Below are 20,758 nucleotides of genomic sequence, written 5' to 3'. Positions count from 1 at the left end.
AGGCTCAACTGCAAACACTTCAAGCCTTGGAAACTCGCATGACGTGCGAGGTCTGTAGGAATGTAGGACATTCGGGCGACAATTGCCCAGAAACCCAAGAAGAAGCTCTATTCCTCAATGACAGCAATGGGTTTCATCCACAAGGAGGTCAGGGGTGGAATCAACCACGCCCATATTACCAAGGAGGTAATGGGAATTCGAATTCTTTTGGTCCTAACCAGCCTACCTTGACAGATCTTGTCTACGGCAAAGCGAAGATCAATGAGTCCCTTCAGAAGAAATTGGCCGCTACAGACAAATCTATGGAGACCATCCATGCCAAGATGAACGGATTCTCCACTGCTATGAAGAACCAGCTGAGTTTCAATAAGGCGCTAGAAACTCAATTAGCTCAACTAGCTGCTGCTACACCTACTGCTAAACTAGGGAAGATTCCGGGGCAACCCGAATCAACTCTAGAAAGCATGAATGTCATCAATGCTATGTGGAAAGAGCCCCTTAGCAGGACATCCCTCAGCTATGCAGAGAAGCTCACACGCCCAAGAAGAAGTGAGTGGGGCGAGTTGGCAGCCACAATAAGAGAAGATCCCGGAACCCCAGTGATCAGCTGCTCAATATTTGATTATGAATTTGATCACACCCTTTATGACCTTGGAGCCAGCGTTAACATCATGCCCAAGGTGACTTTCGAGAAGCTAGGCTATCCATCAATTTCCCCTACCACTATGTGTGTTCAGCTGGCAGATTCCACGATAAGATATCCAGAAGGAGTTGTGGAAAGGTTAATGGTAAAAGTCAAGAATATCTACATATTGGTGGACTTTGTAATCCTTGATATGGAAGGAGATCTTGGAATTCCGCTCATACTTGGGCGACCATTCCTCAAGGATACAAATGCCAGAATTGATGTGGGGAGAGGAAGAATCAGCCTCCGTAGCATGGGAAAGACCATGAAATTTAAGTTCCAAAACAAGAGAGAGGTATTCCTGATTCATGAGGATAGTGAGAAACAAGGGCTATGGGCAGAGCCCGGTTGGGATGATCAAGACTATCACCCCTCTTCCAAGCCAGCTTGGGAGGATTGGGAAATTCATACTCCACCAACCGAGGCAGTAGAAGATGATCAGAAGATCCCTGATTTCATCACCAATACAGTATGGGAAGATCTGGAAATCATCTATCCAACATCCGAGGATCCTGTTCCTACGCCGCCTACGCCATCAAAGAAGACCAAGAAGGTGTGGCGCAAGAAGAACAAGACGTCATCGACCGATACTACTTCTCCAGGTACGGACGAAACGACCTCAACCTGATCAGGTATGGAGAAAGGTCCTGCTTTTTGACCCTAAACTAAGAGCTAGCTTGGTGGAGGTTCCCTCCCCTAAGTCAACTGTATCCCTTTATTTGCTTTCAATAAAAAATTGATAAAAACTTCAAAAAACAAAATAAAAATTTACTGCTTTATTTCCCTTTTCCATGATGCGTGGTAAGAATTTTTTAACTCCCTTTTGATAAGTTGAAAGGATGAGTTTTACTTTGCTCTATCATGTCTATTGTGCCTAGTTTGAAAATAAGAGTTCTCTTGAGTTTATATTCGTTGTTATGTTGCCAATAAACCAGAAAGTTCCGTGGGTTGCATATGCTTGATCCGAGTCTAAGTTGTTGTGAGTTTAGATATGGTAAATAAGGTTATGCAAGCTTGTTCTAGTGATGCTTGAAGTCTGGAGTTGTTTTTGAAAAAAAATTATTAAAAGGCAAGTTTCCCAGTGATATGCAATGTCCTACCAGAGCCATATGTCATATTCCATGAAAAACCCTTATACATATGCTGCTTGATATTCTGTTGAGTTTTGTCAAATTGGGTGACCCTAGTAAGATGCTCTTCATGCTTTCTCGATCATAAGAATGTACACGTCCCATCCATTTGTTATATTCCTACACTGGGAATTAGCACCACCATCCACTTCACATCTATAAATGCTCCATGTCTTGGTAATCTCTCTCATAGAACATTCCTGAAATAAAATAAAGTCAGATTATGGTTGCCCTAAAAAGAAGAGAAAAGATGGCATGCCAAAGAAGCATGACCCAAAAAAAGGAGAGAAAAAGGGGGTAACCATGTCTCAAAGAGAGAGAGAGAGAGGGATGATTGAGAGAGAAAAGCCATTACCTCAAGGAGTAAGCCATATTCATCCATCTATCCATCCATTCATACACTTGCACCTTTTGATCAAGATTGCATGACTTGTTTATCTATGGATCCTCTCTTTGACTTTACAATAAATAGAACACAAGTGTGCTCTGTTCTTATCTTACCTTGAGCTCCACAAAGGCTTGTAGTAGTAGGGAAGATCAAAGGCAAACACTGCCCTGGTAAGGAAATACAAGATGAGTGCCTCGAGAGAGTTATCCTGGAGCTTTGCCATGTTTTCAAAAATCTTTCAAAAAAAAGTGTCTCCAGATGGATTGAGGATCTATGAACAAGTAAGTACTACTTTATGCACCATTCTAACTCTCAACAGCCCAAGACAAGGAGACAGCTAAAAAGCCCCATGAGGGAGTAAGGTAATTGAGCAAAGGTATGCTAACCAAATAATTTAAGCTTATAGATGAATCTCTCTGCTTCAGACTATGACATGACAGGTAAGGTACGAGTCAAAGTGATTTTCTGATCAACAACCTGATTTGACAGTTGGGGGATCTTGTTGACGCTCACTAACGACCATTTCCAGGCGTCAACTTGATCAGAAAATCATGAGAGTTTGCATTTCTTACACGCATCCTTATCCAATAAAGTTCCTAAATCACACTTTATCTTTTAGAATATGCAAGTTGTGTTTTCAAGCTAATATACAGGTTACAAGCACACTTTGGCCCGACACAAAATCACAGAAAATATCAGAGTACCGATTCAGGCTCAAATGGACCAAGTGAAGCCTAAGAACTGAAGCAAACCCAGCTGGGGCAGGCCGTGCCTCAACTTTATGACAAGGGGAGACCAAGACAAGCCCACTCCAGGAAGTTGGGGGAGGTTGGCGGCCCGGGCAGGCCGACCGACCTACCTGGTCGGCCGGCCAGGCCTGTGGGCCCCACCGCCTCAACCAAGGCACGTGGTGCTTCCCTGTTGGCTCATAACGTCGGTTTGGGGTGCTGCGGCTGGTGGATCCCTGCTATAAATAGAAGGGGCGTAGAGAATAGAACACACACACACACACACACCACACACCTCTTCCTCTCTTGCATTCCTTGCATAGTCTTTAGGCTTAGTGGAGTTTAGGAGAAGTCTAGGAGTCATCGAGTCGCCGGAGTTGCTCGAGAGTCTGGTATGGGTTCATCTCTAGCATTCTCTTGTAATATTCGGTCGTTTGTAATCGAATTAGACTATGGTTACCGATATCTACCTGAAGTATATTCTGAGTTATCGAGTATATGCTTCTTGTCCTGGTTGCGTTATTATTCAATGCTTGCATTGCATGATCGCCCTGTGCTGGAGATGGTTAGTCTTTTTTTCTTAGAACTCTATCAACTGCTACAGTATTCGTATGATTGCTCTAGTGTGATGTATGTACATCCGGGGGGTTGGGGCTCCGTGCGGGACACTAGAGTATCCCTTACTAGTGTAGACATGGTGTCAAGATTAACTAAGAGTTGCTGGATGTCAACTATACCCACGGTTTGTATAGGTAGCCGGCAGGTGATGACAGCCTTGTCCGTGCCTTTTAGTAATCCTCCACATTCGGTATGGGGGGTAGGAGGTACATAAAGTCGCCGGGGTGTATGGGCTCCTCCCGTTACTTCGATAGCAATCTCCCTGTTGTGTAGTTTAATCTCTGACGAGCTAACTAATGAGAAAGTGTAGATATAGCTAGCCTAGCACAGCTGACTCAAGCTCTGACTTTTACCTTGCTCCCGGCCTAAAGTAACCTTTATTCTTTTATCCAAGAGAGTTGTTTGTGTGTGTGTCACACTACCTCCTACCATGTTATTATCTTACCCCTGTTTATGCATGAGAATATCCAATCTAGATAGGGCTCACCAATTGGTCTATATATTCTCACACTTATCGCCTTCCCTGCGGAAATATAAATGACACCCCGGTATACTCCCGGGTAAAATACTACAGTGGTATTCCGTGCGCTTGCGGTTCATGAAATACTTATCGCTTGTGGTTCATGAAATACTGCCGTCCCAAATTGGCGTTTGCGGGCGAAATCGCTAGGTGACGTTGGTAGGCGCCAACAGACGTCGTCGTCAAAACCAAGACCCAGGATCAATACATAGCTGCTCTGGAAGAAACCTTCAACAACCTCCGAAAGTTTCACTGGAAACTCAACCAAACCAAGTGTGTCTTCGGCGTACCCTCTGGAAAACTACTCGGATTCATCGTTAGCAACCGAGAAATCGAGGCTAACCCAGAGAAGATCAATGCCATCATGGCCATGGATGCTCCACCTACCATCAAGGACGTCCAGAAGCTTACAGGCCGCATGGCAACATTGAATCGGTTCTTGTCCAGGCTTGGTGAACGGGGTCTACCTTTCTTCAAGCGACAAGACAAATTTGAGTGGACTACAGTAGCCGCGGAAGCACTCGAGAATCTCAAACATCATCTCCAGTCACCACCAATTCTTACAGCCCCACTACCCGGTGAGGAACTACTCCTCTACATCACTGTGACTACTCATGTAGTTAGCACGGCGATAGTAGTCGAACGCCCGGAGGAGGGCCACGCTTACGGCATCCAGAGACCAGTCTACTTCATTAGTGAAGTACTCTTTGAATCAAAGGTTAGATATCCATCAATTCAGAAAGTTCTGTATGGGACTCTAATCACCTCCAGGAAGCTTCGACATTATTTCGACGAGTACAAGATCTCCGTAATTACTGACTTCCCATTGGCAGATATATTCCATAATTGGGATGCCACCGGACGAATCTCATAGTGGGCAGCTGAACTGGGAGCCTTGGAAATTAACTTCAAGCCAAGAACAACAATCAAGTCGCAAGCACTAGTCGACTTCTTAGATGAATGGCGAGAGAATCAAATCCCAGCACCTCACAACGTCCCAGAGCATTGGGTAATGTATTTCGATGGTTTAGTCAAGCTCGACAGGGGTGGCGCAGGAGTTCTATTCATCTCCCCCAAAGGAGAGCAGTTGAAATATGTATTCCAAATCCTATTTAAAGTCTCCAACAATGAAGCAGAATACGAGGCACTGCTACATGGGCTTCGTCTAGCAGTTTCTCTCGACATCAAGCGACAACTTGTCTACGGCGATTCTGTACTTGTCGTCCAGCAAGTAAATAAAGAGTCGGACATCAACAAGGACACAATGGATGCATACGTCAAAGAAATCAGAAAACTTGAGAACAAGTTCTCAGGATTGGAAATCGACCACGTTGACCGTGACAACAATGTGGGAGCCAATGTCCTGTCCAAACTTGGATCTACTCGAGCAGCTATCCCACCTGAAGTCTTTGTTCATGAACTACATCATCCATCAGTCAAGGTACATAGTCAACAAGCTACTGACGTGGAGGCCCCAGCCACAGTTAGAGAAGTACTAATGATCGAAGAAGACTGGCGGATTCAATTCATCGACTTCATCAAGGAGTTCAAGCTTCCACCACACGTTCATGCCATGAGCGCTGAAGCTGCCCGCATTATCAGGCGAAGCAAGAGTTTCGTTATCGTTGGCGACAACCTCTACAAGCGCTCTGCCTCTGGCATCCTCATGAAATGTGTTACCCTTGAAGAAGGCAAAGACATCCTCAGGGAGATACATGAAGGAGTCTGCAGCAACCATGCTGCATCAAGGACACTAGTCGGCAAGGCCTACAGGTCAAGATTTTTCTAGCCAACGGCTGTATTAGATGCAGAAGGCCTCGTCATAAGATGCCCTGGCTGCCAATTCTTCGGCAAGAAGACTCATGTGCCAGCACACAACTTGATCACAATCCCTCCATCATGACTGTTTGCATGTTGGAGTCTGGACATGATCGGACCCTTAACTATAGCTCTAGGAGGATTCAATCACGTGCTGGTAGCAGTCGACAAGTTTACCAAGTGGATCAAGTACAAGCCCATTGTCAAGATCTCATCAGATAGAGCAGTGGATTTCATCTCCTACATCATGCACCAGTTTGGATTTCCCCACACTATCATTACAGATCTGCGTTCTAACTTTACATCACAGTCTTTTTGGGATTTCTGCGACAATTCCTGCATAGAGGTCAATTATGCCTTAGTGGCTCATCCACGAGCAAATGGTCAAGTGGAACGTATCAATGGCTTAGTACTCGATGGCTTGAAGAAGAGACTCTACGACGCCAACTCCAAGAAGGGCGGCAAGTGGATCCAAGAACTACCCCATGTGGTCTGGGGGCTGCGAACGCAGCCCAGCAAAGCGACTGGACAATCTTCTTTCTTCCTCACCTATGGGTCAGACGCTATACTACCCACAGATATCATGTGGAAATCTCCAAGAGTAGAAGCCTATCAAGAAGGAGAAGCAGATAAAGCTCAGCAACTTGAGTTGGATTCAGTCGAAGAAGCCAGGATCAATGCTTTGACCCAATCGGCTAGATATGTTCAAGGAGTCAGACATTATCATGATCGCAATGTCCAGCAAAAATATTTCAATATAGGAGATCTAGTCCTATGAAGGATTCAAGATGAAACAGGATTGCACAAGTTAAATTCCAGATGGGAGGGACCCTTCATTGTATCTAAATTTACAAGACCTGGATCATACAGAATTACTAATGCAGACGGTAATGAGGTACCCAATTTCTGGAATATCGAGCACTTGCGCAGATTTTACCCTTGATCCAAGAGCATGGTGATGTCAGTTGATCTATTTAATAAATGAAGGGTTTCTATCAACTTTTCGACTACATTAAAGGCAGTTTTCAACCTGGCAGCATCATATTGGACTACTTTCTAATAGGTTTTTCCAACTAGGGTAATCTCCACAGATTCATACCGACCTGGATAACCTAATCGGGATAGCTTACACAGTTTTTCCACTAGGGATAACTATATAAGCCATATCCTTGTCCTCAATATTAGGGACACAACCTACTCGCTGGCTCGAGAAGGTCTATGGATACCTTTACTAGTTTGTCCAACATGGGTAACCCGACGGGGTTCATCCTAACAGGTCAACTATAAGGAACTCCAATCTTGTGTTAACGGCACAACTACTCACTTGCTCGAGTATGTTTTGGATACTATTAAAATTTGTCCTACTGGGGTTACCCGACGGGGTTCATCCTAACTGGTCAATCTTAATAGTTACTCCAGTCTGCATGTTAGGCACCCTACTCGCTGGCTCGAGTAGGTCTTGGATATTTTTAAGATGGTTTCATCTTGGGTAACCTGACGGGGTTCATCCTAACAGATCTATCTTAAAAATTACTCCAGTCCTTGGTTAGGACAACCTACTCGCTCGCTCGAGTAGATTATGGATATCTCTACACATTTTTTTCTATCTGGATAGTCCGACGGGATTCATCCTAACTGATCAACTACGGAGATTACTCCATATAAGCATTCTACTTGTCCACTCGAGTAGTTTGTACTTATCCTACGATATCAGACCATGCTTCTGAAGACACACCAACAGGATAAAAGCAATATAAAGACAAGTTCTTACAGAAGATCACAAGAGTTGTTACAAGTAGATTACTCTGCCAAGTTCTTCAAGATCTCATCGCCAATCACTTCTGATTCTTTACAATAGCGCTGGAAATTCTCATCAGAGCAATCAGCGGCTATTCCCTTAGCTATGGGAGCTAAGTTATGCTGAGGCTAGTAAGACTTCACAATACCAATCATATGAGTTAGATAATTCTTGGAGGTGGCCATTATGATGTCGAAGAATTTCTTGGGAGCCTCTTCTAAACGCTCTACCAAAGATTTACTACTCGACGATCCTCCTTTAGAATCTACCATATCTACAATGACTTGAGCTGCTGCTACTAGTCGAGCTTGGTCAGTTGAAGCACCTGATACAAAGACATCTAAGTGATTATCCAATCATTAGCGAAATATTGTCAAAGAGAAGGTTCAAGTACTTTACAGGCTTGGGTAGTCTGCAGTTATTCCTGAAGCTTGGTTTTCTCCTCTTCAAGGCTCTTGATCTACAATTTCATGTTATAAAGCTCTCGCGTATGTTCTCGGTTAGCTTCATAAAGCTTATTCCGAGCAGTGAGAGACTCATCAAGGCACTTGGCAATTTCTGCATTCTGCTTAGCCAATGTTTTCCAGTTATAAACAATCTAATACAAAGCCCGAGACTTAAGGAAGGATCGATTGGCAACATCCTACAAATGCAATAAATGATGGGTCAGATATCATCAACTACTCGATATCAGCAATGATAGCAAAAGAAGGTCTTACCTTGGTATATTTGAAGCTCCACTGCATACAATCTGCGACTTCTTTACATTGTCTATAGATAACAATGGATCATCAAAGAGCTCCTTTCCTATCTCCTCCTGGGCAGACTGTGGAAGAGATTGAAATGGTACTACTCGACCAGAAGCATTCCTTGACCCTTCAGCCTCACTACTACCAATACCAGCTGTAGCGGAGGTATCCTCACTAGCTGCAGTTGGAGTAGGCTTGGGTGCTTCAGGATTCGACTCTTTTGATGTCCCAGATGTGCCTGCATCCTGACAGACAGCAGCAGGGTTCTCGATCAACCCAATTACTGGTGACTCGGGGGGCTGATCGAGTAGTTGCTTCTGGATCCCTTTGCACCCAGTTACGGATGTCTTGGATCTGATCCTTCTCATGTGCTGGAAGATATTGGATCCTAAGCAAAGCAAGATTCAGAATAAGGAAGCTGAGGCTAAATGGATCTAATTTGAGAAGTTAAGTTTCTTACTAGCCACTGCCAAGGCGGTGTGATTTCCTCTGTAACAGCGATCCAGGAGTTGCTTTATGCTGTTTCGTGCCACCAGAATGGTCAGCATCTTCTGAAGACGGAGGCATGCAGTACCATGTCTTATAATTCTTCTACAAAAAGAGGATTCATCATATTATTGCAAGGCTTACCTATAAGTACTCGATAATACTTTCTAATTCTTACCCAGGTGCTCTCAGGTGGATTGACTACTGAGAAGAGTGCTGGTAGCACCAATGACTTGTTGAAGTCATCGAGTACTTTGCAACATCTTCTGACTACTTCAGAACGAGACATTGCCTCTGGAGAAAGCCTGGTGGGATCTTTTGTACCCTCATATCTGAAGGCAGGATGTTTCCAACGCTGAAGGGGTTGGATCCGATGACTAACAAAGGAAAAGACCACATGGTCGCCTGTAATTCCTTTGTTCTTAGATGTTGCAATGGCATCGAGAATACATTTAACATGGCTGCCAGCGGGTCTAGTACTCGTCCAACATGCTCGGACTTGGGGGCGCCAGGAGTTCTCTCTGTAAGTGGAGATTCAAAGTTCCTGACATGAAACCAGAAACTTTTCCACTCGACTCCTTTACCCGCTGGCTTATAAGATAAGTACTCATCTCGGGACTCAGAACGGAGTACCAATTCACATCCCCTGACGATGGCGGGTTTGGTAGCATTCGGAATGGGTGCAAGGATGAAAAAATGTTGGAAAAGATGGAAGTGGGGAAGGATGCCAAGGAATGCTTCGCAGAAATGGGTGAATATAGAAAGATGCAAGATAGATTGTGGTGTCAAATGATGCAATTGCATTCTCCAGAAGTGAAGAAGAGCATGAAATAAATCAGAAATAGTTACTGCAAGACCACGTTCCACAAAATCACGGAACACAACGGTTTCAAGTGTACCTTCGAAGGGATAATCTTCCCCTTCGCCTGCGTGCCATTATATCACAGCTTGATTCTGTAGAAGACCAATAGTCTCCAGTTCTTGTACAGCTGCTTCAGACATTTTGCTTTAGCGCCAGACCGTTGAAGGATTCGCAACCGCTTCATCTTCGACTTTGGACCGGTTCTTCTTGGGAGCCATCTTAGTGTCACGAGCTATGCTCGGGGGCTACGAGAGGGGCTAATGGATGGAGAACTAAGAGCACAAGTAATTAGGAAGTTTAGATCCAAATTTGACTGCGGCCAGGAGTCAAAGGGGTAAAACCCTAAAAGTCACTGCATGGGTTTATTTGGTTCACAATGGCAATTCTGTGAATACCTTGAAGATCAATAGTTATTCATTTCTCTGAGCAGTTTTACCATATATTTTGTCACGAGTTTTGGATTCTTAAATCTAAATTGAGAAGATTTAATTCAAGACTCGGGGGCTGCGGGATATGTGCTCCAGAGGTTTATTTTTCAAATTTTTTGGAAAATAATGAAGGAAAATGACTGAAGTGGCCCTCAGCCTGATTCTGCGATTCAACCTAAGGCTTGGGGGCTACTCCATATGGAGCGCGAGTACTTCACACACCATATATGATCAAGATTTTGGGTCTTGAGCACCTCACAGCCTCGGAGCAACCAGAGGTACTTGGAGGACTACTCGACGTATCCAAAGGAATGCCCAGAAGAAACCAGAAGGACGTTATGACTACTTGAAGTACTCAAAGACGCCCGGCCAAGTACTCGACGCCTACAGGACTCGACTACGAAGAGCTCGGGGGCTTGCCAAACCCGGGGCAGTGGGACTGCTTATAGGCATAGAATGTTCTAGAGTAAGGGATAGCTCATGGATATACCTTACCTCTCTGACTACTCGAATAAGTGTAAAACTAGCTGCAATACGAAGAAAATTACCCGATTGTGTTGTAGTAGGACTCCAACTGTACTCAGCTAGGACTTTCCATGTAACCCTGTCCCCCCGGATATATAAGGGCGGGCAGGGACCCCCTCAAAAGATGATCAATGCCTAAGGCAATACAAACAATCACACAGGATGTAGGGTATTACGCAACTCGCGGCCCGAACCTGTCTAAATCTTTATGTTCGTTGTACCATCGAGTTCCAGAGCAGTCGATCCCTACATACAAACCTTACTGCTAAGGGTATCCCTGAGCAGGCTTGGCGGTAAACACTGACAGTATCCCTGAGCATGTTTGGCGGTAAACACCGACACCGGGGACGCTAGAGTAGTGACCTCATACACGAGTGTGGTGCTCAGGTATGTGGGATCCTTCGGATATGACCATGCTCCATGGTGTGACTGGAGTAGACGGTAGGAGGTGACAGCCCTATCTGTTTGGGGTAATAGCTGTGTTGCATTTAGCATATTCCCCGACGTTCGGGTTCGGTGTAAGAGTTCATGCGAAGGGGTAGTGGGACTAGACGTTCTCTAGTGCGGGACCTTCTCCCTGCTATCCTAATTTCCTAGCACCTGGAGCCCTAACCATGTTCTAACATAACGTTTGCTTTGAATAGATACACCAGGACCCCTAACCTAGCCTAAGCTCCAGCTAACTTAACATAGGATAGTTTAGTTCGTTCTTTTGTTCTTTGTTTCTTTTCTCCCCTGGGTGTTGGTTATGTGCTTGTGTCACATTATCCTTATTTATATTCTTTACGACTTACCCCTGCTAGAGTTTTGCCTATTACTTGAGGAACAATGTCATGATTAATGTTAAGTATAGTACCTTTGCCACTGCCATCCTTTGGGAAAATATAAATAATGATACCTGTTGGCGCCTACCAACGTCACCAGCGATGACGCCCGCAGATGCCAATTTGGGGTGGCAGTATTTCATGAACCACAAATGAATATGCAAGCGAACAGAATACCGCTGTAGCATTTTACCCGGGAGTATACCGGGGTGCCATTTATATTTCCACAGGGAAGGCGGTGAGTGAGAGAATATATAGATTAGTGGGTGAACTCTATCTAGATTGGATATTCTCATGCATAAATAGGGGTAAGATAATAACATGGTAGGAGGTAGTGTGACACACACACACACAAACTACCCTCTTGGATAAATAAATAAAAGAAAGATAAAAGATGCTTTAGGCCGGGAGCAAGGTAAAAGTCAGAGCTCGAGTCAGCTGTACTAGGCTAGCTATATCTACACTTTCTCATTGGTTAGCTCATCAGAGATTAAACTACACAATAGGGAGATCGCTATCGAAGCGACAGGAGGAGCCCGCATACCCGGGCGACTTTAGGTACCTCCTACCCCCCATACCGAACGTGGAGGATTACTAAAAGGCTCGGACAGGGCTGTCACCACCTGCCGGCTACCTCTACAAACCGTGGGTATAGTTGACATCCAGCAACACTTCGCTAATCTAGACACCATGTCTACACTAGTAAGTGATACTCTAGTGTCCCGCATAGAGCCCCCACCCTTCGGATGGACAGACATCACACTAGAGCAATCATACGAATACTGGAGCAGTTGATAGAGTTCTAAGAACAAAAGACTAACCATCTCCAGCACAGGGCGATCATACAATGCAAGCATAGAATGATAACGCAACTATATGAAGAAGCATATACTCGATAACTCAGAATATACTTCAAGCAGATATCGATAACCATAGTCTAATTCTATTACAAACAACCGAATATTACAAGAGAGAGCTAGAGATGAACCCATACCAGACACTCGAGCAACACCGGCGACTCGATGACTCCTAGACTTCTCCTAAACTCCACTAAGCCTAAAGACTATGCAAGGAATGCAAGAAAGGAGAGGTGAGTGGTGTGTGGTGTGTGTGTGTGTGTGTCCTATTCTCTACCCCCTCCCTTGTATTTATAGGGGGAGCCACTAGCCGCAGCACCCCAAACCGACCTAAATGAGCAACAGGGAGGCGCCACGTGGTAAAGTTGAGGCGGTGGGGCCCATGGGCCTGTTCGGCCGACCTATAGGTCGGCCGGCCTGCCCTAGCCGCCAACCGCCCCCAACTGCTGGAGGTTGGGCTTGTCTGGGCCTCCTTGTCTGATCCACGCTGGGGTTGGCCTGTCTTGACTTGTTTTGCTTCGGTTCTTGGGCTACACTTGGTCCATTTGAGCTTGAATCGGTACTCTGGTATTTTTGGTGATTTTCTGCTGGGCCAAAGTGTGCTTGCAACCTGCATATTAGCTCAAAAACACAACTTGCATATTCTAGAAGGTAAAGTGTTGTTTAGGGACTTTATTGAATATAAGTACGTGTAAGAAATGCAAACTCTCATGATTTTCTGATCAAGTTGACACCTAGAAATGATCATTTGAGAGCGTCAACAAGATCCCCCAAGCTGTCCTTTGCTCGTCCCGAGCAAAGTAGGACAAATTAGGTTGTTGATCAGAAAATCACTTTGACTCGTACCTCACCTGTCATGTCATAGTCTGAAGCAAAGGGGTTCATCTATAAGCTTAAATAAGTCAGTTAGCATAACTTTGCTCAATTATCTTACTCCTTCATGGGGCTTTTTAGCTATCTCCTTGTCTTGGGCTGTTGAAAGTCAGAACGGTGCATAGAGTGATACTTGTTCATAGATCCGCAATCCATCTGGAGATACTTTTTTGAAAGAATTTTGAAAACATGGCAAAGCTCCCAGGATAACTCTCTCGAGACACTCATCTTGTATTTCCTTACCAGAGCAGTATCTGCCTTTGATCTTCCCTACTACTACAAGCCTTTATGGAGCTTAAGGTAGGATAAGAGCAGGGCACACTTGTATTCTATTTATTGTAAAGTCAAAGAGAGGATACATGGAGAAACAAGTCATGCAATCTCGATCAAAAGGTGCAAGTGTATGAGTGGATGGATGGATATGACTTACTCCTTGAGGTAATAGCTTTTCTCTCTCGAATCATCCCTATGTCTCTTTTTTTTTGAGACATGGTTACCATCTTTTTCTCTCTTTTTTTTGGCCATGCTTCTTTGGCATGCCATCTTTTCTCTTTTTGGGGCAACCATAATCTGACTTTATTTTATTTCAGGGATGTTCTACGAGAAAGATCACCAAGACATGGAGCACTTATTATGTGGAATGAATGGGTGGCGGTGGCAATTCCCAGTGTAGGAATGTAGCAATTGGATGGGACGTGTATGTGCTTATGATCGAGAAAGCATGAAAAGCATCTCTCTAGGGTCACACAATTTGACAAAACTCAACAGAATATCAAGCAGCATATGTACAAAGGGTTTTTTTATGGAATATGACATATGGCTCTGGTAGGACATTGCATATCGCTGGGGAACTTGCCTTTTTAAATTTTATTTTTTTGAAAACAACTCCAGACTTCAAGCATTACTAGAACAAGCTTGCAAAACCTTATTTACCATATCTAAACTCACAACAACTTAGACTCAGATCAAGCGTATGCAACCCACAAAACTTTCAGGTTTATTGGCAAGATACTTGCATAACCAACGAATATAAACTCAAGAGAATTCTTATTTTCAAGACTAGGCACAACAGACATGATAAACAAAGCAAAACTCATCCTTTCAACTTATCAAGGGGAGTTAAAACATTCTTACCGCGCATCATGGGAAAAAAAGGAAATAAAGCAGTAAATTTTTATTTTGTTTTTTAGAAGTTTTTATCAAATTTTATTGAAAGTAAATAAAAGGGATACAGTTGACTTAAGGGAGGGGACCTCCCCCAAGCTAGCTCTTGGTTAGGGTCGAAAAGCAGGACCTTTCTCCATACCTGATTAGGTTGATGTCGTTTCGTCCGTACCTGGAGAAGTAGTAGCGGTCGATGACGTCTTGTTCTTCTTGCGCCACACCTTCTTGGTCATCTTTGGTGGCGTAGGCGGCGCAGGAATAGGATCCTCGGATGCAGGATAAACAATTTTCAAATCTTCCCATACTGTGTTGGTGATGAAGTCAGGGATCTTCTGGTCATCTTCCACTGGTTCGGTTGGTGGAGTATGAATTTCCCAATCCTCCCAAGCTGGCATGGAAGGGGGATGATAATCTTGAATATTCCAACCTGGCTCTGCCCATAGCCCTTGTTTCTCACTATCCTCATAAATCAGAAATACCTCCCTTTTGTTCTGGAACTTGAATTTCATGGTCTTTCCCATGATACGAAGGTTGATTCTTCCTGTCCCCACATCAATTCTGGCGTTTGTATCCTTGAGGAATGGTCGCCCAAGTATGAGCGGAATTCCAAGATCTCCTTCCATATCAAGGACTACAAAGTCCACTAATATGTAGGTATTCTTGACCTTTACCATTAACCTTTCAACAACTCCTTCTGGATATCTTATCGTAGAATCCGCCAACTGAACACACATAGTGGTAGGGGAAATTAAAGGATAGCCTAGCTTCTCGAAAGTCACCTTGGGCATGATGTTGACGCTGGCTCCAAGGTCACAAAGGGCGTGATCAAATTCATAGTCAAAGATTGAGCAGCCGATCACTGGGGTTCCGGGATCTTCTTGTATTGTGGCTGCTAACTCGCCCCACACACCTCTTCTTGGGCGTGTGAGCTTCTCTGCATAGCTGAGGGGTGTCCTGCTAAGTGACTCTTTCCACATAGCGTTAATGACATTTATGCTATGTAGAGTTGATTTGGGTTGCTCCAGAATCTTCCCTAGTTCAGCAGCAGGTGTAGCAGCTGCTACTTGAGCCAATTGAGTTTCTAGCGCCTTATTGAAACTCAGTTGGTTCTTCATAGCCATGGAGAATCCATCCATCTTGGCATGGATAGTCTCCATAGATTTGTCTATAACGGCCAACTTCTTCTGAAGGGACTCATTGATCTTTGCTTGGCCGTAGATAAGATCTCTCAAGGTAGGCTGGTTAGGACCGAAAGAATTCGAATTCCCATTACCTCCTTGGTAGTATGGGCGTGGTTGATTCCACCCCTGACCTCCTTGTGGACGAAACCCATTGTTGCCATCGAGGAATAGAGCTTCTTCTTGGGTTTCTGGGAAATTATCGCCTGAATGTCCAATATTCCCGCAGACCTCGCATGTCATACGAGTCTCCAAGGCTTGAAGTGTTTGTAATTGAGCCTTATCTTGGGAATAATCCTCAAATTTCTTGAGGAGGAGATCAATCTTCATAGTGATCATGTCAGTCTCCTTGACGGAGTGCATACCTTGCTGGCGTGGTTGGAGGCGATAATCGCTCCAACCTTGGTTGGAAACCATCTTCTCGATCAATGATGTAGCTCTTACAATGGTTAGCGAGAAGAAAGCTCCACCCGCAACGGCATCTACATGATCACGGGATGACTGTGTCAACCCGTTGTAGAAGTTCGGTAGAATGAGCCAATTATCCATTCCATGGTGCGGACACACTAGAATGTACTCCTGAAGCCTCTCCCAAGCCTCCGGAATTGACTCATTTGACGCTTGCTAGAAGTTCGAAATCTGACCACGAAGAGCATTGGTTTTGCCCGTCGGGAAGAACTTCGAGAGGAATGTCATGGCACATTTGTCCCAAGTATCCACAGCAGCCTTGTTAGCATAAAACCATTGCTTCGCTCTCCCCAAGAGAGAACGGAAACAGATGGAGACGGATAGCATCTGGCGATACACCCTTGATAACAAAAGTACCGCAGAGCTCCAGGAACTGCTGGAGATGAGCGCTGGCAACCTCATTTGTAACACCCAAATTCAAATTTTCAGCTTTAATAATAAATTTAATTGGTTTTAATTAAATTTCTAAGGTTTTTGGTGATTAGACTTGCATTTAATCTAATTTTTGTTCCTAAATTAATTAAAATTTTCCTAGATTAAAACTTTGTTGCTGCATTCATGCTGGAGCATTTATTTTATTTACTTGTGTGCTTTGGGTGGTTGAATTCAAATTTTAGTTTGAATTCAAATAGATTTAAGTGGTGTTTGAAATAGAAAATAAAACCAGAAAATAGAAACCCGAAACCAGCCCGAACCCAGCCCAGTCCAACCCATGAAACGGCTTGGCCCAACCCGTTTCCCTTTTCTCCCCCGTGGCCCATCTCCTTTCCTTTCCCGGCTGCCCAGTCACCCTGCGCGCGGCCCACTCGCCCGCGCTCCGCCCGGCCTGCTCCGCTTCAGCCCAACCCGCGACCGTGCCCAGCCCAGCGCCACGCCCCACTCCAGCCCATCCCGGTCCGGTCCAGTCTCCTTCGCAGCCCAGGCCGCGCGCGCCGTTCTCCCCGCTGCCACTGACCCGACGACCCCACCCTGTCAGAGCTGCCTTCCTCCTTCAGCTCGCCAGCAACGACCGCGCCGAGATCATTGCCGTGATCTCTGGCGACTCCCTGCCATAAACCACCTCCGAAATCCTCGGCACATCGCCTTTAAACGCGGCTGCGCCATCTCTGTGCCGCAGCACCCCCAACGCCATCCACAGCTCCCAACCCTAGCGCCCCGTCGTGCCGTTGCTCGGAGCAGAGGTCAGCGCCGCCGCATTCCCGGTGCTCCCTGGCGCCTCCACCACCGCGAGCCGCAGGAGGAGCTCAGCCCGGAGTCCACAAGCTTCCCCGAGCACGCAGCCTCCGACCTCGGCCCCGCTGCCCCGTGGAAGAGCTCCGTTGTTTGACGCCACGCCGCCGTGCTGCCGCGGATCCACCTCTGCACCGCCACTCTCCCTCCTCTACGCCTCCCCGGACCTTCGCGCCGCGGTAACGAACCTCCCCGCGCCTCTTTTTGCCTCGGCCTGTCCCTGTCCCGTGCGAAATTTGTCACCGGTATGCCGCCGACTCGCCTCGCTGCCGAGCAACTCTCTCCGAGCCTCCCCGTGCTCATATGTTGCATCAGGTGAATCACGCATGGCGTGATGAACCTCCTGGGCTGAACCGCGCCTCAATTTGAGCCCCGCAGCACCCTTTTCGCCATCTCCGGCGACCTTGCCGCAGAGCGCCGCCGCGCGCCACCGGTTGCGCCGCCGCCCGAACGCCCAGCAGCCCTCGGCCGTCCGATCTGAGATCGGCGCGCAGGATTAGAAATCGCGTACCGCTTCGCCCGAGCCGCGCGATCAAGATCCAACGGCTCAGATCGGCGCATACCGCTTCGTCCTGGAGTTTTTGCATAAGAGCCCCTCCTTCTCTTTGAATTCAACCCGCAGTCCATTTCTAGTTAAAAGTATTTGCAGGTTAGTCCAGAAATTAGCGCCCGACCCCCCTGAGCTTTCCGGTATTAGTAACCGCCGTCCAGAGCTGTCAGTTTTGCATGATAGCCCTTAGATCTAATTGTTAATTACATTTTAGTCCCTGGTTTTTGCAGAAAACCCCCTGGAACTTCAGTTTTCTTACAATTAAGCCCCTGAACCTTGTTTTAGGCCTAGTTTACGCGTTTTAGCTCCGTTTTTAGCGTTCTTCATATCCACGCGATCATTGTAACGCGTAGAATAGTTTTAGCTTAGTTTTTCTTGCTGTTTTTATGTATTGATGTACTGTTCTTTAGCTTTTTGTTAGAGTTTGCTTGTATGCTTATTGTGTGCATTGTTTTGGCCATGTGTTCGTGAGTAGACGCTGATCCAGTTGAGGAGCCTCAGTACCAGTACCCGGAGCAGCCGTCTTCCGAGCACTTTGAGCAGCAGCCAGAGCAGTACGAGGAAGGCAAGTGTAACATGAACAACCCATCACTTTTAAATACATTTTCATACTGCATTTTAATACTGTATGCCTTTAAGGATTTCCTAGCCAGTTATATCCTTTAAATATACCTTTGGGTTGCATTTTGGTTAGTTGTGCTAGGTTGTTGCGCTATAACCCACTCTGGTCCTTTTTAATTAAATTGATTAATGGTTTACTTGAATTTAATTCTGAGAGTGGCACTCTGTGTGGCTTGAGTGGCTCACGTCTCGTTAAAATTGGCTTTTGTTAGAAACATGGTTTAGGGGGCCAGCACGGTGCTTAGTGCTTGGTTGGCCACTCTCCATAAGGACCGGTTCATAGAGCGACAACCTGGGACAACAGTGCTACCACAAGGCTAGAATGGGATAGACTTGGCGTAATATTTAGATCTTTTTGGTTTGGAGTAACTTACCTGCGGGGCAAGAGTAGTAAGCTTCAATGGTCCCTGCTCCTCCGGCTCGGTCTGTGCTACGTGCTTGTACCCCTGGAGGTGGGCCCCATCGTCGCCAACCTAACTCTCGCGGTTACGCCTTACCAACGAGATTCTTTTTAAAGGCCTCGTAGTGAGTCGCTGGCCATCTCACCTAAGGAAGTGTGATGAACAACTGGCGTAGCTCACGACTTGTGGGTAAAGATGTGCAACCTCTGCAGAGTGTAAAACTGGTATACTAGCCGTGCTCACGGTTATGAGCGGCCCAGATCCTCCTTTTGATTAGTGGAGTTATCTTCTTCCGACGAGGGAGGTGCTTCTCGGGGTTACCTTGGTGGCTTGGTTTTGGTTTGGTTTCTCAGTAGTTACATGATTAAACTTGATTAATTACTATGTAACTGGGTTAGTGGTAATTCATCAACTCGTAGTAAATAGTTTTAATAAAATTTTGCCAACACTTAAAAGCTAATGCAGTTGAGTCAGCCAGCCTAGAGCCTCATAGTTTGTGTTATACTTATTGAGTACAAGTTGTGTACTCATTCTTGCCTCTTCTCTACTTTTTCCTCTTGGCTACGCTACTGCTGCTCAGTTCCTGCCGATTCGAGGGAGTTCGTCCAGCGCTACCAGGACTACGAGGACTTCTAGGTGCTTCGTCTCCCAGTCGACGTCCCTGTGGCGCCCTGCTTCAGTTTCGGAGAGCTTTATTCGTATTTTGTACTTCGCTTCCGCTGTATCAGACATTTTGTCATTATTGTAATAAATAACATTCGTATTCGCTTTATTATGACTTTTTTTACGTGATATGTGCTATGATATACTGTTCATTCTGTTGTATATACGTGTGACTTGATCCTGGCACGTATATGATTGCTCAGTTTATGTTCTTTTATAAACCGGGTGTTACAGAGTGGTATCAGAGCCGTATCAACTGTAGGACGAAGCCTAGATAGAACTGGTCGAGTTGTAGGACTTCTTCTCTCCAATCCTTGCCTGCTGAAACTATTTTACTATTATACCCCTTGAATTCTATGACTTTTACTCATCTTGCCTTGTTTTCTCTCTCTAAATAATAGTTTTCGTAGATTTTGGCTAGAATCAGTCATCTGACCACCATGAGCATAGCTAGGTGACCTTTTTATAATAATACGATAGCACGTTCTGCGACGCGTTGTTGTTAGTCGAGTCGTGTGTTAAACTCGGCTAAGATGTGAAAATTGTCTGCTTGTTATTATGCTACATGTTCGATTTGGATTTTTGAATGATTGCATAGTTTAGTAGTTTAAAGTTGTTTAATAAAAATTAGTCTTAAGCTAAAGTTAATTAATTAATAAAATGAGTTAGACCGTTGGGGGTAAAACCATCCACTCTATCCCCTCTGCCTTATCCTGCCTTGGGCTCCTGTCTTGCTTGTTGAGAAAGAAGTGTAGTGTGAAGAGGAGGTGATATCCAGAGCTCCACCGACGAGGACGTCGGTTTCTGTAAGGGGGTAGGGATGTGACACCCCGTCCTACACATAGTACAAGAGAAGTTGAGAATCTCTCTGATGAAACAGAAAAATTATGCTCTAGTTCCTTTTTCCCGGATTTATGTGACATTTATCTGGAGTTATCAGCAGTAATGCCTGAGCAGTGTTATCTAAATAGGATAGAACCTTAAATAATGGAGTTTTTCTCTCTTCCTTGACCTTACCCATCTGTGTTTCCTTTTGCCCCAGCTCAGATGTCGGCAGAACAAAAAGACCTTGGAGACAGTGCAATGGGTGATGGTGAGAAGACTTGCCAGTGTTGCCAATTCTACGGCGTCCCTTGTCGTCAAGTTCGTGCAACTGAAGATGAAGCCACAACTAGGAGGAACCAGAGGTTGTTC

General features: G+C 45.3%; 1 non-coding gene across 1 annotated transcript; it reads left to right on the top strand.

Moving 5' to 3' along the window:
• Positions 1-16,178: 16,178 nt before the first annotated feature.
• On the top strand, positions 16,179-16,285 carry LOC120657810. Its single transcript, XR_005668346.1, has one exon. It is a non-coding gene; the product is annotated as a small nucleolar RNA R71 (small nucleolar RNA).
• Positions 16,286-20,758: the final 4,473 nt, after the last annotated feature.

Source organism: Panicum virgatum, chromosome 1N, assembly GCF_016808335.1.
Source record: "Panicum virgatum strain AP13 chromosome 1N, P.virgatum_v5, whole genome shotgun sequence".
NCBI classification, from domain to species: Eukaryota; Viridiplantae; Streptophyta; class Magnoliopsida; order Poales; family Poaceae; genus Panicum; species Panicum virgatum.
The sequence above is the reverse complement of the archived record's forward strand: the minus strand, read 5'-3'. Positions and strand labels throughout refer to the sequence as shown.